Below are 15,861 nucleotides of genomic sequence, written 5' to 3' on the forward strand. Positions count from 1 at the left end.
ACCAGGGGAAACTCTCTGAACTTTTTCACATGTCATCATTATTTCATAATATCTCTTTGACAATTTTGAATATTATTATGGATATTTAATGCATGCTAATCTATCTTGTCTTCAAACCATTTTATATGAATTTAACATACGCTGTTAAGGAATTAACAAGAATCCATAACATAATGTAGTCCCTTAGCTCAACCTTTCATAGCATGGGAGCTGTGTATATAAATGTTGCTAAAAATTTCCCAACATTATGGTTCCCAATTTAAATTCTTAAGACTCTCTAAATAGGAAGTGTGGGTATAGGGAGATGTTTCTCACTCATGTTGGTTCTACTTTGTCTTTGGTGTGTTTTCTGTGCTAGCCACAGAAAAGCTAATCTTCCAACTGTTCTGTCTCCAACCTGTAAACTAATGTTACTTAGAGACATTTTCACATCTTCCTTGCCCTGACATGGGTGTGGCTAGGATATCCATCCCCTATAATCGGGCAGCAATAAAATTTAAGAGGAAGAAAGAAATTTGAGAGCAAATGTCCTCTATTTGCTATTATCCTTGGTTATCAATTTGCAGAGCCACAATCTAAAGTGTTCTGCTACGAAGAGGAATAAAAAAGGGACCAAAGTCTATTGTTTAAGAATGAGTAGTTTTCGCTGACTTGGAAACATTTGTCTTCTATCCAAATAAGAAAATTTACTTCACTTGTATGTTTCACTCCCCTGAAAAGCCTTCTGTTTATTTTCTTTCTTTTTCTTGTTTTCAGTCATGCCCCAGCCTTGAGCAAGAAGAGATTGATTGGTAAATTTATCTAGTGATTTACTAGACTATCCATTCTGTTCATTGTAGAAAATTGCATTCCTTTATTAATGTTATTACTTGCTAAGCAGCAGATGTCAAATGCTGTAGCTGAAACTGCTTAGCTTCCCAAATTAATCCTTTAAAAATCAACTTTATATTTAGTGTTAAATAACTTGCAAAACTGGCTTCAAGTGAAGCTATGCTAATGTCTACAATTGGGTTGTAAAATTATTAACCATTATATCCACAAGTTCAAACCTAGATTAATATTCTTTTGGCAACTTCCATACCAATTAATTCTGACTTAAAAGTTTAACTTCTATAGGAACATCCCTTAGTCTCTGTCTCTATCACTTTTTAACTTATTTCTAGTCACCACTATTCTTTTTCTTGATAATATGAATGTTGGGTTAATTAAAAAAAAAAAACTAAACTAACAAAAATACAACTGCATTACAAATGAATACTTAACTGGAGAATCAAGATAACAATAAAAAGCAAAGGTTAACACTGTGACCATTTACAAAGTTTATATTAACTTACTTTTTAAAACTATCCCCTAGGTTTTTGTAAGTAAAGAATATGATATAGGAATGGAATGGTCATCATTATAAAACAAGATCAGATAATGCATAACCTTTCTTTTATTATATAAAGACAGAAATTTAAGTTATTTAATAATTTGTAATTTAATTTTGTGTATATGTTATCATTAGTTTTAAGTAACTTCAGTTTTAATTATATATAAACTCAAATAGTTTCATTATATTTATTATAATCATTAAAATGGCCTGCCCAATGCCTTCTGTTGTTAATGAACTATAGAGTAAAAGTATCCAAAATTTGAAAATAAGACAAAATAATGTGCAGTATGATTTCAGTGTCATACCAGGTATTGTTTAACAAGAGCCCCTTAGGATTATTTAATTATCTAGTAGAATGAACCTGTGGTGACTCTGCTACTTATTGTTTTGTTAAAGCCCAGACAACGTGAAGTGCATGCTAACATGCAGATTTCTGTCCAATATAGAAGACAACTCCAGAATTTATGGTTTTAGTGCCCTTGAGGATGTTTACTAGTTTTATATCTATCTTAGCTATTTTATTTTAACATCTTCATTAATTTTTTTTCAAAATGACTATTAATGCCCAGTTTTTCAAAACGTTCTTTGAATCAGCTTTATCATTTTATTGATTTCCTCATTGATGAGTTAATAAATATTGACACATGTTCATAGCATACTTGTATAAGAGTCATGCTTTTAACTTTTTAAAAATCACATTTAAAAATTGCATTCCCCTATATGTTTCCTATGTTTCAATATTAAGTTAAATTTTATATATTCAGGGCACCTGGGTGGCTCAGTTGGTTAAGCGACTGCCTTCGGCTCAGGTCATGATCCTGGAGTCCCAAGATCGAGTCCCGTATCAGGCTCCCTGCTCAGCAGGGAGTCTGCTTCTCCCTCTGACCCTCCCCCCTCTCATGTGCTCTTTCTCTCTCATTCTCTTGCTCAAATAAATAAATAAAATCTTTAAAAAAAAATTATATATTCAGCCACCATAACTGAAGTTGTTAAATCAAAAAGCCCATTGCAAGTTTAATTTTCTGTGATTGATTAAAAAAAAGAACTTTTTACATAAGCTTTGATTGCCATATGATTTTACAGCTGACAAAGATGGTACAAATTAATGTTGAATTTTCTGAAACTCATCACTTGGATCTCAGTGCAGTTTACCTCTAAATTTACCACAGGTCAATAACCATTTTAAGAGGCAGATTTTTTTCACTCAGTCATGTGTCTTTATTTCTTTTTATAAGTGTATAAACTCTGAACTCCATTTTATCCCATCCCTATGGTTGGCTCTTTATACTAATTGGAATTTATCTCTTCTAATCTCCTCTGTCCTATGCTAGTTTGCCCATAGAAATCTACAGTCAAGTGTATTTTCCTACTATTTTTACAATTCAACTTAGTTTATAAGAAGGATTTAAGTATGAGCTTCTCTTATCTGTCAGGAGCCAAAATATTGCTCATCACATTTCTTATTGAAACTATGCACACACATTTAATTCAAAGACAACAAGTGCAAATTTAAAGTTTAAATATTTCATCTCATTTACAAAGTACAGTAAGCAGAACATATTTCTTAAAGCCTCCTCAATTGAAAAATGAAAAGTATCAAGGAATAGATATGCAGGTTTTTTTTTATTTGGATTAAGGAATTAGTGTCAGGAAATAATGTCATTTTCAGGGAGTATTCACAGCTTTTAAAGTCAAAGCTGATAAAATAGCAAAATTCCTCCTTCTTCCTCTATTGAGCATATTGCATTTCTGCTGGGGGAAGTTAGTTTTTTAAACTTCAGAAAAAATTATGTTGAAATTTTCAAAGTACCCTACTTGATGTGTTGATGTGTTTCCTCATATATGTATATACTGGCAGCTTTGGGTTTTTCATCAACCCAGAATGGATTGCTTATTACCAGTGAAAACATTGCCATACCACAAATCTGTCTTTCTGAAGCACCATCAGTGTAAACCAGGGGATCTTATTCCCTACTATTAAAAAAGATAGCATTCTAAACCAACCAAAACCATCTTTTTTCCTTATGCAAATCATCTCACTAAAATGTTCTCTATTCTCTTTTAACCTCTAGTCAAACATCAGAAAGACTTCTCCAAGCTCTCTTGGCAGAGTAGATTGTACTTCCTCAGGAACCTTACATGACGGATAGTTTAGATCATTATTTTTAATATTCTTATTTATATATTATCCTTTTCCCCCATATATATTGAGGAAATCGATTTATTTTAGATCTTACCACTATATTCTCTCCAGCTGTATGTTTTCTGTTAGCTTATTCTGGGAATTAGGATAGTTTATTATTATTAGATAAACCATTATTGTAGTCTTTGTATTCAAGAACAATGATATTGCCATTCTACTTTAGGAAAATAAATCTTTCAGGGTTTCGTCAAAGAAGCAAAGCCACTATGAATGATAAAAGTGATGTATTATGTTGATATGATCTTATACATTTGTGAGGCTGAGTTAGGTCCACCATGTAAGTCTTTTACCCTGGCATCTGCTACAGGTCCTAAAGTGAGCAGATCTGGCTATCAGGGAGGAAAGATGAACATATAGAGGGGGTAGCCAGGCAAACTGGACCCCTCCAGGGTGAGCTGAAATCCACCAAATTAATCGGAACCCATATTTTCCTTTGATCATTTCTATCCTTCAACTTCTTTGATGCCTGTAACTTGATCATTTCTATCCTTCAACTTCTTTGATGCCTGTAACTTTGATGCCTGTAACTTGCAGAATGTAACCTGGTACATTCTACCACAGAACCACATATGAATCTTGCCTAGGAGTTGAGGAAGCTATACAAAGGGATCTGGTGGAACTGAAGTCCAGCTGCTGCAGTAGGGACATGCAGAATTTGGAGGAGATGGAGAATTTGGAGGAGCTGAGATCCCTGAAGCCACCAGTCCCAAGCAGAGTGAACTAGCTGAGGTATGACAATGCACTTGAGCCTTTGGAGCACCTGAACTTCTATGATATTTCTGTGCTTCACTCCCTCCACTAAAACCAAAGCGCATTTCTCTTGTAGCCTAAGAAGGTTGCTATCATGGCTTGGTCTTTTTAAATCTAAATTTTCCCATTTATGATTATTTTTATTCATCTCTAATTTATCCAGATATGGCTTGATAATATTTTTCAAGAAATCACTAAGAATGGTGAATTTCTACTTGTTGAGCATCTCAGAAGTTTTTATTTCTCCTCCAAGTTTTGAGCTATTCAACAAGTTTTTATTGGTGGTGGTGGTATTGTTATTTTTGTTTCTGTTACTGCCTTTTATGGCTGTGGTTATTATTGACTTGAGACCTCGAAGGACACAGCTTCAGCTTCATTTATACTTTCTCTTATAAGTATCTGCTTTTGTTTTTCTCTAAAGATGATTGTAAGAGTTTATAGTGATTTTTGAAATTCAACATTTTCAGTGCTATAGTTAGATATTATCTCTTCCCATTAATTTTTACTATAATAATAAATGAGCTATTTTCATTTTCATGTCCATGTCTATTTCACCTCAGGATATTTGTTTCCATTAGTAAATCATTGAAGTGTCCTGTTAGTGGCTAGAGATTCTTGTTTTGGTTTTTGGTTTTTGTTTTTTATTAGGAATGAACTATTTGTACATTGAGGTGTATCCATTTTTGACACATTCAGGTGTTAATTAGAAAATTGCAACTTATAGCACTGTAATTATCTATTAAGTTAAGGAGACTATCTTAGGCTTCAAAGGCTGTTTCACCATATTAACAGTTTTCCTTGGTTGAGTTTGTACTTTTCTTTGTTGATAGTTTAAATTTATTTCTGATATGATTTGCACCATTCCATCTTTTTTTTTACAAATCTGACGATACCTTTATATCAATTTTAATATACATATTTTGACCCTTTTTATACCTTTCCTGATCCTATAATCCCTTACCACACTGGGCTCTAACTTCAGTGCATTTTTATTTTTATGATTTCAAAGTTGTCCAGTTTTGCTTTACAAACAAGTCTTCTGTTTTTTATTCATCAATGGAAACTAAAGTTTTAAACCCACAAGGAGTACAGTGCCTTGACTTAATACACATTTTTTATATGCTGAAAATTATAATATGTTAGGATTGCATTTCTTCTTGTATGCATCTGGAATGTGGGCCCCTAGTTGACTAGAAGATGAACGTCATTTGTAGGCATTAATGTCATATATCTAGTAACTGTTTAAAGACATGCCACTTTTGAAATTTATACTTAAACCACTTTATTATGCATTTATTTAGTCTTTTTTTTCTTTCTTTCAAGTTTCAAAATGTCTTTATTATACTTACTATATTTGTGTTAGAGGTATATACTCCATATAATTCAATTTGTGAATATATCTGCTTTCTAGTTTCCAGAAATAATTGTCCCATATTTCTCCAAGTTCCTTCTTGTAGATTGGGAAAAAGAACTCCTAACATCAGAGAGTATACAGAAATCATTCCTTTTGTTGGTTGGTTGGTTGGTTGGTTGGCTTTTCATTTTCTCCGTTGTCTGGGACTTCAGCATCCTAATAAACTTGTAGCTATGTCAGTGGTTGTAGTGGGATCCTGCAGAAACCAAAATTTGGAGGTATTGGAAACATCTTCAATATTTGGAGTGGTCGTTCCAGGAGGATGGGGCCAACCTCTGCTCCTTCTCTTTTCTCACTGACCTTCTATCACTTAACCCTGGATAGAGTCTTAGTTGCTGAGGTGAATGGCAGAGCAAAAGAACTACAGCTCTACTTTTATGGTTAGAAGAACAAAATATGGAACCATAGGGAACCAAAAATTACTAGAGAGATCTAAAGAAGGAAAGTCTCAGGAAATTGACCTCACAAAAAATTTTTTTAGGAACTCCATAGTTCACCACTGCTTTGAAAAAGTCAAAAATAAAATCTTCTCTCTTTCAGAAAGCATAAAAATATGAGCAAAATAAACTAAATAGGGCAAAAAAAATAAAGGATGTAATAAACATATGCTAATCCAGTAAAATTGAAAACAAAAACAAGCAAACAAACAAAAAAACAAAATGGTTTACCAGGAAGCTAATGCAAATTAGGCTTTAAGACCACTCTCCTCTGGGTCCATGAGTAGCACAGTAATATCTTCACATGGGTCTGTGGTTTTTGTAAAACTTTTTAAATGACTTTTTTAGATCTGCAATTAACTGACATTGCTATTTCTCTCTGTCAATGTTGCCCCCAAAGTCACTATTTCCTGGTGTCAGATGGTGTTGCAATGGTTGCAAGCATTTTTGGTATCTATATAAAGCGCAGATGGTTAAAAGACACATTGAGTTTGGATTTAGTGTTATATATTTATGTAGTTCACATTATTTCTGGCTTCTAGGAATATTTCCATCCACTGTACTGATCTTGTTGCAAAAGTGATTTTACTAAACAAATTCATTGTAGAGTAATGAAAATCATTTGTAACTTTGGCATTTATTCTAAACACAGGGTGTGGTAGGAAGAGGTACTTAATTGATTTGGAAAACAAAGTGGAGGAAATGTTTAATGTTGTGCTACGGGAAGGATAAAAGCCCAAACATGTGCATATAAAAGACTAACAGGACATAGTAGGCAAGAGTAACATGGAACTGAATTATTATTATTAGATTTTTAAAAATTCAATTTGGATAAGAAATTAAGATTCCTCCTCTTAAAATGAAGAAAGAAACAGGGTACAGATTTACTAATTTATATAAACATTTCAACATATTATATAATTTAACAAATTATATTATTAAACTATTATAGGGCAGTCACTGTTGTGTCTATGAGGATAAATCTATAAAGAAAATATAGTTCTAGCCAAATTCCTACCTCTGGATTCCTTTAAAAGGAAGTGCCACATAGGCACTTAATTACTCCTTCTAAAATTCCCCTCAAACTCACCAATCATAATTATATAGTATACCATCATAAACTACCAAGAGATGCAGAATTGTGTGCCCCTCTTCTGCTTCCAATAAATTACAATCTTTTGACTTCTCCATTAATTCTCAGAGCAATAAAAGTGAAAGAAAGAAAGTAGCTAGTAACTATTGATCACTATATGTGTAATCTCATGAAGCTATATGATTCTTTTCTTTTAATGATGGATTACTGCCTATAGCCCACAAATTAGACTAAGTGCCATCTGTATATTTTCTAAAAGGCAACAATGACAGAATTATTTTTTTGTTCTTTGGAAAGAGAAATGGTTCTACATTTTGGTAAAGCAGAGTGATGAAGTGGAAAAAGAACATAACGCAGATTCATGAGCTCATATTTTCAGTTGCTAACTAGTTATGCCACTTTAAGCAAAATAATTCATTTTTGTGAACCTCAGTTTACCAATCTGTGTAATAATGTGGTTAGATTTATGTCCTCTAAATTTGTAGATAGCACAAAATTGTACCTCACTGGTGACACAGAATTAGTCATTACGTTTTATAAATAGAATTTCAATAAACCAAATAGACATTATTTCATATAGATTTACTTGGGAATACTATAAAGATTGGATATAGTAGTATAAGGTCAATTTTTACATATTTTAATAAAATAACTCAATAAGAAATAATATTGTTTTCATTTCTCAGAAGAAAAGATATCTTCTTTAAATGCTTTATATATTCATTGGGGACCATTCATATCCTTCATTCTAGGGGTATATAAGAGTCTGTAGAATTACAATTATCTTTTCACAAACTACTCAAGAGGAAAGCTGAGAGTCAACACAGGAAGATAGGTGCCATTTTCTAGGTGAGTCATTTTCTTTTTTTTTTTTTTTAATATTTTATTTATTTATTTGACGGAGAGAGAGAGAGCACAAGCAGGGGAAGTGGCAGGCAGAAGGAGAAGCAGCCTTCCCGCTGAGCAGGGAACCTGATGTGGCCCTGGGATCATGACCTGAGCCGAAGGCAGCCGTTTAACTGACTGAGCCACCCAGGCGCCCCTAGGTGAGTCATTTTCTGACCCTCACTCCATGTAGTACAGAATTGGCAGATTACCAACAACTTGGATGCAACAATTAAGGAAAAAAAAAGTGAAAATCTTGGGGCACCTGAGTGGCTCAGTTGGTTAATTATCCAACTTTTGGTTTTGACTCAGGTCATGATCTCATGGATTGTGAGACCTAGCCCCACATCAGGCTCTGCCGCTCAGCAGAAAGTCTACTTGGGATTCTTGCTCCCCCTCTTCCCCTCCCCCCACTCTCTCTCTCAAATCAATCAATTTTTTATTTTTAAATGAAAATCTGGTTTTATATGATGTTTGAAAATCAGTAAATACCCTCACTCAAGTAAACTGCTTTAACACATTTTTAAATCTTATGAAAGCTTCACAAGTATTTTTGGAATAATGGCATAAAAATTTATGTAGATGCACTTCCTAGTTAAACTATAATTGGTGAGAATCATAAATTACCACAATTTTTAAGTCTCTGGAAATTATCCTAAGGGCATACAGTAAATTAAAAAGCATTTATCAAGTAAATCTACCAAATTTTGGTAAGAACACTGAAAATCTATAGCATTTGAGCCATGAGTCTCACTCTCTACCCACAAACTCAGAATGACAGAAATTTCTATTCTTGCATGTACAGCCAAGATCACAGGGCTTCCTGTTCCTCAAGGAACTGGTCAAGGACTACAGTAACTTTCCAGAGGAATGTACCACCAACATTTTTCATTCATTCCCACTTCACATTGCAGAAGCTCTGTGCCAGGCAAGAACACTTGAGAAAGCTGGAGTTTTCTTCTATCCAGCCCCAGTTGTAAAGTTGAAGCTCCATCTCACCTATGTCAGGCTGAGAGTATGGGGGCCCCAATTCACTGCAGCACAATAGTAGGGTTTAAGATAGCATGGGTGGAGAGGCAAGCCCAAAAAACCACAGGCTACTGCCCTCCCTGAGTAGTCCCATTTTTATAGAAGGGGTGTCATTTCAAGAAAAGTAGGCCACTGTATCTGTGTTCAGGTCTGAGGCACTGGTACTGGATTTTTGCCCAGGGGGATCCTCTGAAGCAATCTCAAAAGAACTGACTTTATTTGGAACAGAGTTTAAACGGGAAAGATCAAGCTCAAGAATACCTTACAACACAGTGGAGACTTTTGTGGTAAGAAATTATGAGAAGGCTGGTAACTCCACGAGGCAACAAGCTAAACTCTACATAAACTATATAAATTTACCAGCGAGAACTAGGGAAAGAGATTGCTAATGACAGCCTTTCTTGAGAATACCCTTGAAAAGGGAGCCTAACTTAATTTCATCAGACTGTGCAACAATTTATACCTGAGGGCATTGTCAAAAACAATACAGAAATCAGCTGGCAATTAGTGGAGGCTAATAGCTGGATGTGATATCAACAGGAGTAGGTCTATTAACAGATATATCAGAGATAAATACATTCAAAGGCAACATTGGGAAAATCAGTCCCATCCCAGGTTGACTACGTGCAAGCCCAGGATTGTGACCTCTAAAGACTGAAATTAGAGTTTGCGTCCTGCTAGGAAAATAAAAGGACATAAAATAGTACACCCATGTCCTAAACAAATAAACAGGCATCAACAAGCTCTTGTGGGGCAGGGGTTGGGGGGAGCATGGGGGCTAGTGGTAATGGTGGTATCAGACCAGAATTATTACAATATGTGATCTAAAATATTCAATCTCTAATAAAAAGTTATGAGAGAATAAATAAGCAAATTAACAACAAAAAAAGCACTGCATATACAGAAAATAAAGCAGAAACTGCCCATGAAGGGACCCAGTAAAGACTTCAAAATAGTTTGGACTTAGCAAAGACTTCAAAGTAGCTATTGTAAAATTTCAAAGAAAAAAAAATGCTTAAAAAAGTTAAGGAAGGTTTAATCACAGTGTCTCATCAAATAGAGTATATCAATAAAATATATAGAATAATAAAATGGATTAAATGGAAATTTTGCTGTTGGAAGGCATAATAATTAACAAGAAAAATTAACTAGAGGGGTTCAACTGACAGATGTGAACTGGCATAGACATAATAAGCAAAAGAACAAGAAAACCTGTAGATAGATCCATAGAGATTATGCAATCTGAAGAAGAGAGATTAAAAAGAATGAAGATAAATAAACATCCCCAGAAAAATTTGGGACACTTATTTACACCAACGTACTAATAATGGAAGCACAAAATAAGAAGAGAAAGATAAGAGGGAGGAGGAAGCATTTGAAAAAATGGTAGGTAAAATTTTTCCAAATAATGATAAAAACTTTAATTTTTACACTCAAGAAACTCAATAAATGATAATTAGGATTAATTTAAGGATATTCTTACTCAGTCACATCATAGTAAATATACTGAAAGCTAAAGATAGAGAGAACATCATGAAAGCAGCAAGAGAAAATATACTGTTCATATATTTGGAAACTCCAAAAATACTAACAGCTAACTCCTCATCAGAAAAAAAAAAAAATGAGGTCCAGAAATCAGTGGGATTATATATACATAGTGCTTAATGAAGGAAAAAAATAATATACAGATAGGTAGATAGATAGATGATCGATCGATCGATCAATCAATCTCCAATCAAGAATGTTATCTCCAGTAAAATTCTCTTTCAAAAATAAAGGTTAAAAAAATACTGCTCCAGTAAACAAAAGAGATCCATTGCCATCAAACTGGCCTTCTAAGAAATAGTAAAAAAAATTCTTCAAGCTGAAATCAAGTGACTCAAGAAAGTAATTTAAACACACACAAATCACAGAACATCTTAAAGGTAATTACATCATCTTGAAAGATAATATAAATATATATGCATTCTCCTTCCTTGTTTTAACAGATACAAAAATTAATCCCATAAAACAATATATAATCATTGCGTTGTTTGCCCTGTCACATATAGAAATATTAATATATTTGACATAACAGGATAATGTATTAACGATTGGAGAAAGGAAATGACATAACTGCTCAATGAAATCCATAGGAAGAAATGAAGAGAACCAGAAATGGTTAATAAATTAATATAACAAACTCTGTAGTTATGTACTTGCTCTCTTTTCCTTTCACTTCCTTAAAAGACATAAGAATGTATAAAGTAATACTTAAAACAGTGTATTTGGGGTTTCTAACATACATAGCTGTAACATTTATACCAATAATAGCATGAAAGGGGAAGGTGGAATTGAACTATATTGGAGGAAGATTTCTGTATCTTACAGGAATTAAATTAGTATAAATTTGAAGATGATCATGGTCAGTTAAGATGTTTATGTTAAGCTCTAGATAAAATACTAAGAAAATAACTCAAAAATAGAGTAAAAATAGTTATTAAAGGAGTTAAAATATTTCATCATAAAATATTCACTTAATGAAAAAGAAAACAGTAATGGAGGAACAAAGGAGCAAATCAGACATGAACATTTTCAAAATGAAAATAAAATGTCATTCATAAATTAAAATATGTCAAGAATATTTTTTGAGGAACCTCAATACTGTTTTCCAGAGTGGCTGCACCAGTTTGCATTCTCGCCATCAGTGGTAGAGGGTTCCCCTTTCTCCACATCCTCACCAGCACCTGGTGTTTCCTGTGTTGTTAATTTTAGCCATTCTGACAGGTGTGAGGTGATATCTCATTGTAGTTTTAATCTGTATTTCCCTGATGATGAACAATGTTGAGCATCTTTTCATGTGTCTGTTGGCCATCTGTATATCCTCTTTGAAAAAAAAGTCTGTTCATATTTCTGTACATTTTTTAATTGGATTATTTGTTTTTTGGGTATTGAGTTGTATCAGTCCTTTATATATTTTAGACACTAACTCTTTATAGAACATATCATTTGCAAATATCTTCTCCCATTCTATAGGTTACCTTTCAGTTTTGTTGATTGTTTCCTTTACTATGGGGAAGCTTTTTATTTTGATGAAGTCCCAGTAATTTATTTTTGCTTTTATTTTTCTTGCCTCAGGAGAGAAATATCTAGAAAAACGTTGCTATGGCTGATGTCAAAGAGATTACTGCCTATGCTTGCTTCAAGGATCTTTATGGTTCAGGTCTCACATTTAGGACTTTAATTCATTTTGAGTTTATTTTTGTGTATGGTGAAAAAATGTAGCCCAGTTTTATTCTTTTGCATGTAACTGTCCAGCTTTTCCAACAATATTTGCTGAAGAAATTGTCTTTTTCCCATTGGATAGTCTTTCTCCTTTGTTGAAGATTAATTGACCATATAACTGTGGGTTTATTTCTGGGTTTTCTGTTCTACTCCATTGATCTATGTGTCTATGTGTCATTTGCTACCATGTAATTTTGAATTTCTTCTCTTTTTGATTTCTTGGTTGACTAATTCATTGTTTAGTAGCATGTTATTTATCCTCCATGTATTTGTGCTCTTTCCAGATTTTTTCTTGTGGTTGATTTCTAGTTTCATAATATTGTGGTCAGAAAAGATGCATGGTATGACTTCAATAATTTTGAATTTGATGAGTTTTTTTTTTTGTGTGGCCTAATTTGTGATCTATTCTCCGTATGAATTCTCCATTTTCTCCACATATATGTGGAGAACTCTCCATATTCTCCACTTGAAAAGAATGTGTATTCTACTGTTTTAGGATAGAAAATTAAAAATAGAACTACCCTACAATCCAGTAATCATACTACCGGGTATCTGTCCAAAAAATACAAAAACACTAACACAAAAGGATACATGCACCCTTGTCTGTTGCAGCATTATTTACAATAATCAAACTATGAAAGCAGCCCAAGTGTTCATCAATAGATAAATAGGTAAAGAAGACATTATATATATATATACACATATATATAATGTATATATATGTATATATATATATTATTCAGTTATAAAAAAAAGAATGAAATCTTGCCATTTCCAACAACATGATAGAACCAGAGAGTATAGTCCTAAGCAAAATAAGTCCATCAGAGAGAGAAAAATGCCATATGATCTAATTTAAGAAACAAACAAACAAAGGTATAAAGAGAGAGAGGGGGAGAGAGAGAGAAACCAAGAAAAACTTTCTTTAAAGATTTAATATTTATTTATTTATTTATTTATTTTATTTATTTATTTATTTATTTCAGAGCGAGAGAGAGCAGAGAGAGGAGCAGAGGAAGAGGCGGGGGAACAGAGGGAAAGAGACAAGCTGGCTCTGTGCTGGGCATGGAACCTCATGTGGGGCTTGACTCAGGGCTCCATCTCAGGACCCATGACCTGAACTGAAATCAAGGGTTGGAAGCTTAACCAACTGAGCCAACCAGGTGTCCCAAGAAACAGACTCTTAACTATAGAGAACAAACTGATGGTTACCAGAGGGGGATGGGTGGGGTGATTGGGGAAATAGGAGATGGGGATTGAAGAGTACACTTAAATTATTTAAATTTCAAACATAAAACAAAGAAAGAAAGAAAAAGAAACTATGACAAAGGATGCAAAATCTCTGGATAAGAGAGACAGACCATTACAGAGAGAACATCCAGAGCAGTATCTTGCATGTGTTTCCCACACCCAAAGGGCTATGTGATGAAGGTCAAGTCTTACCTGTGCAAGCAGTGTCTGCAACCCAGGAGAGGATCCCCAACATTAGGAGGCTGAGCTTTCATGGGGCTGCCAGCACATCTACCCTTCTCAGCTCTTGAGAGAGAATATTCATCACCCTTGAATGAAAACAAATGTCTCTGGGAAGGGTAAAGAAGGGGCATTATAATTAGTATCTTGGATGTTTCTGGGGAGGTATGTCTTCAAATTCCTCTGGATGAACCTCTGGCTTCCAAAGCTGTTTGTTACTCAAATGCGTCTTTGCCGAGGAGTCCCTAACCATGCAAGTACATGAAAAATCAGTGGAGGATTATTTCCCAGCAGTTACCTATTGGTAAATTGGGGAAGAATATCTTACCATGTTGGATTCAGCTTCGTCCTTTTCTCCAGTGTCTTTTCCACTGGGAGCATTGAAACTCTACAGAAAATGCTAGTTGAGAGAGTTAATAAGTATGCCTGATTCTGGGGCTCTGAAAGCAGGTCCAACTGGCTCTCACACATAACATTGATATTTTAGCCTTTCTTTTATGTCTCTGAATTTTTTAGGACCTTGTCAAGGAGGAAGGGTGCTAGCTCTTGGAGGGTCCCTAAAAGAATCTACCAATTCTTAGTATCATTCTATGTAACAGTTCATATTAAAGCACCAAGTTACTGATGCAATTTTGTTCAATATGATTTATTTTATGAGACATGGAAGTATAATTTAGTTCAGAAAATCTTCCATCCAAAATTATGAGAATAAAAGCTTGTATCACGTAAATCAGTAAGTTTCAGAGATGTTTGCTTATGTGTTATTTTGACTAATTTCCAGAGGCTGCTGATTTTAAAAAGGGCTTCTATATTGGATAACTCTCATATTAATGTTTAAATCCATGTCCCCTCCTGAACTAACTTTTTTTTTCTAGTCATCTAGATTGTGGTTGTAGGGCCTATTTTATTTTATTTTATTTTATTTTTTTAAAGATTTTATTTATTTATTTGACAGAGAGAGAGAGACAGCACAGGTAGGCAGAGCAGCAGGCAGAGGGAGAGTGAGAAGCAGACTCCCCACTGAGCAAGGAGCCCGATGTGGGGCTCGATCCCAGGATCCTGGGATCATGACCCAAGCCAAAGGCAGACGCTTAACGACTGAGCCACCCAGGCGCCCCATGTAGGGCCTATTTAAAAAAAAAAAATCAATAATAACATTACATATGACTGGATTAAACAACCCAATCAAAAGACACCTTGGATAATAAAAACAGGATTGAACTGTATGCTTTCTCCTGGAGACACAAATCAATGATACACGTAAGTTAAAAGTAAAAGGACAGAAAAATCTTCATCATGCAAATAGCAAAAATAAGGAAACTGGAATGATTACAATACCTGACAAAATACACTTTAAAATTAAAAAAAAAAGTTATAGGCATAATATATTATAAGCAATAAAAAGGGAGTATGATATATGGTACAACATGGATGAACCTTGAAAACAGCATGTTAGTACAATTAGTACATTTCCATTTATGTGACTTAACTAATGGTGAAATGATTTTCTTTATGCTATTGCATATGCATTTCAGAACAAGAGCTACTAACATAGCTTTGTCATAGGTCACCCACTCATCAATTGAATCATCACCCTATTAGCTATATAAAAATGTCCCTCATACTGAAGCATAGCTCTGTACCAAACTCCAAATATTTTTAATATCTTGCCATCTAAAAGTTGTAAGAAACATTAAGACCAATTTAAACAAAAAATCAAGAAGGCTTTTTTTTTCTATCTTCTCATGGCACTTTGAAATCTTCCCAAATTAACTGGTATTAAAAAAAAAAAAAAACTTCTAATATATTAAATATCAAATTTAGAAATAACTTAACACATAGATTCTGCTCTACATTAGCTGAGTACCAGAGCTTGAGCTGAAGCACCACGTGCTGATGTGTTGCCAAAGCCTTTCAATTAATTAAGTCACTATATTTGTC

This window comes from Mirounga angustirostris, unplaced genomic scaffold (genome assembly GCF_029215605.1).
Source record: "Mirounga angustirostris isolate CCGP_5_RB_7025 unplaced genomic scaffold, mMirAng1.0.hap1 SCAF_7, whole genome shotgun sequence".
In the NCBI taxonomy this organism is placed as follows: Eukaryota; Metazoa; Chordata; class Mammalia; order Carnivora; family Phocidae; genus Mirounga; species Mirounga angustirostris.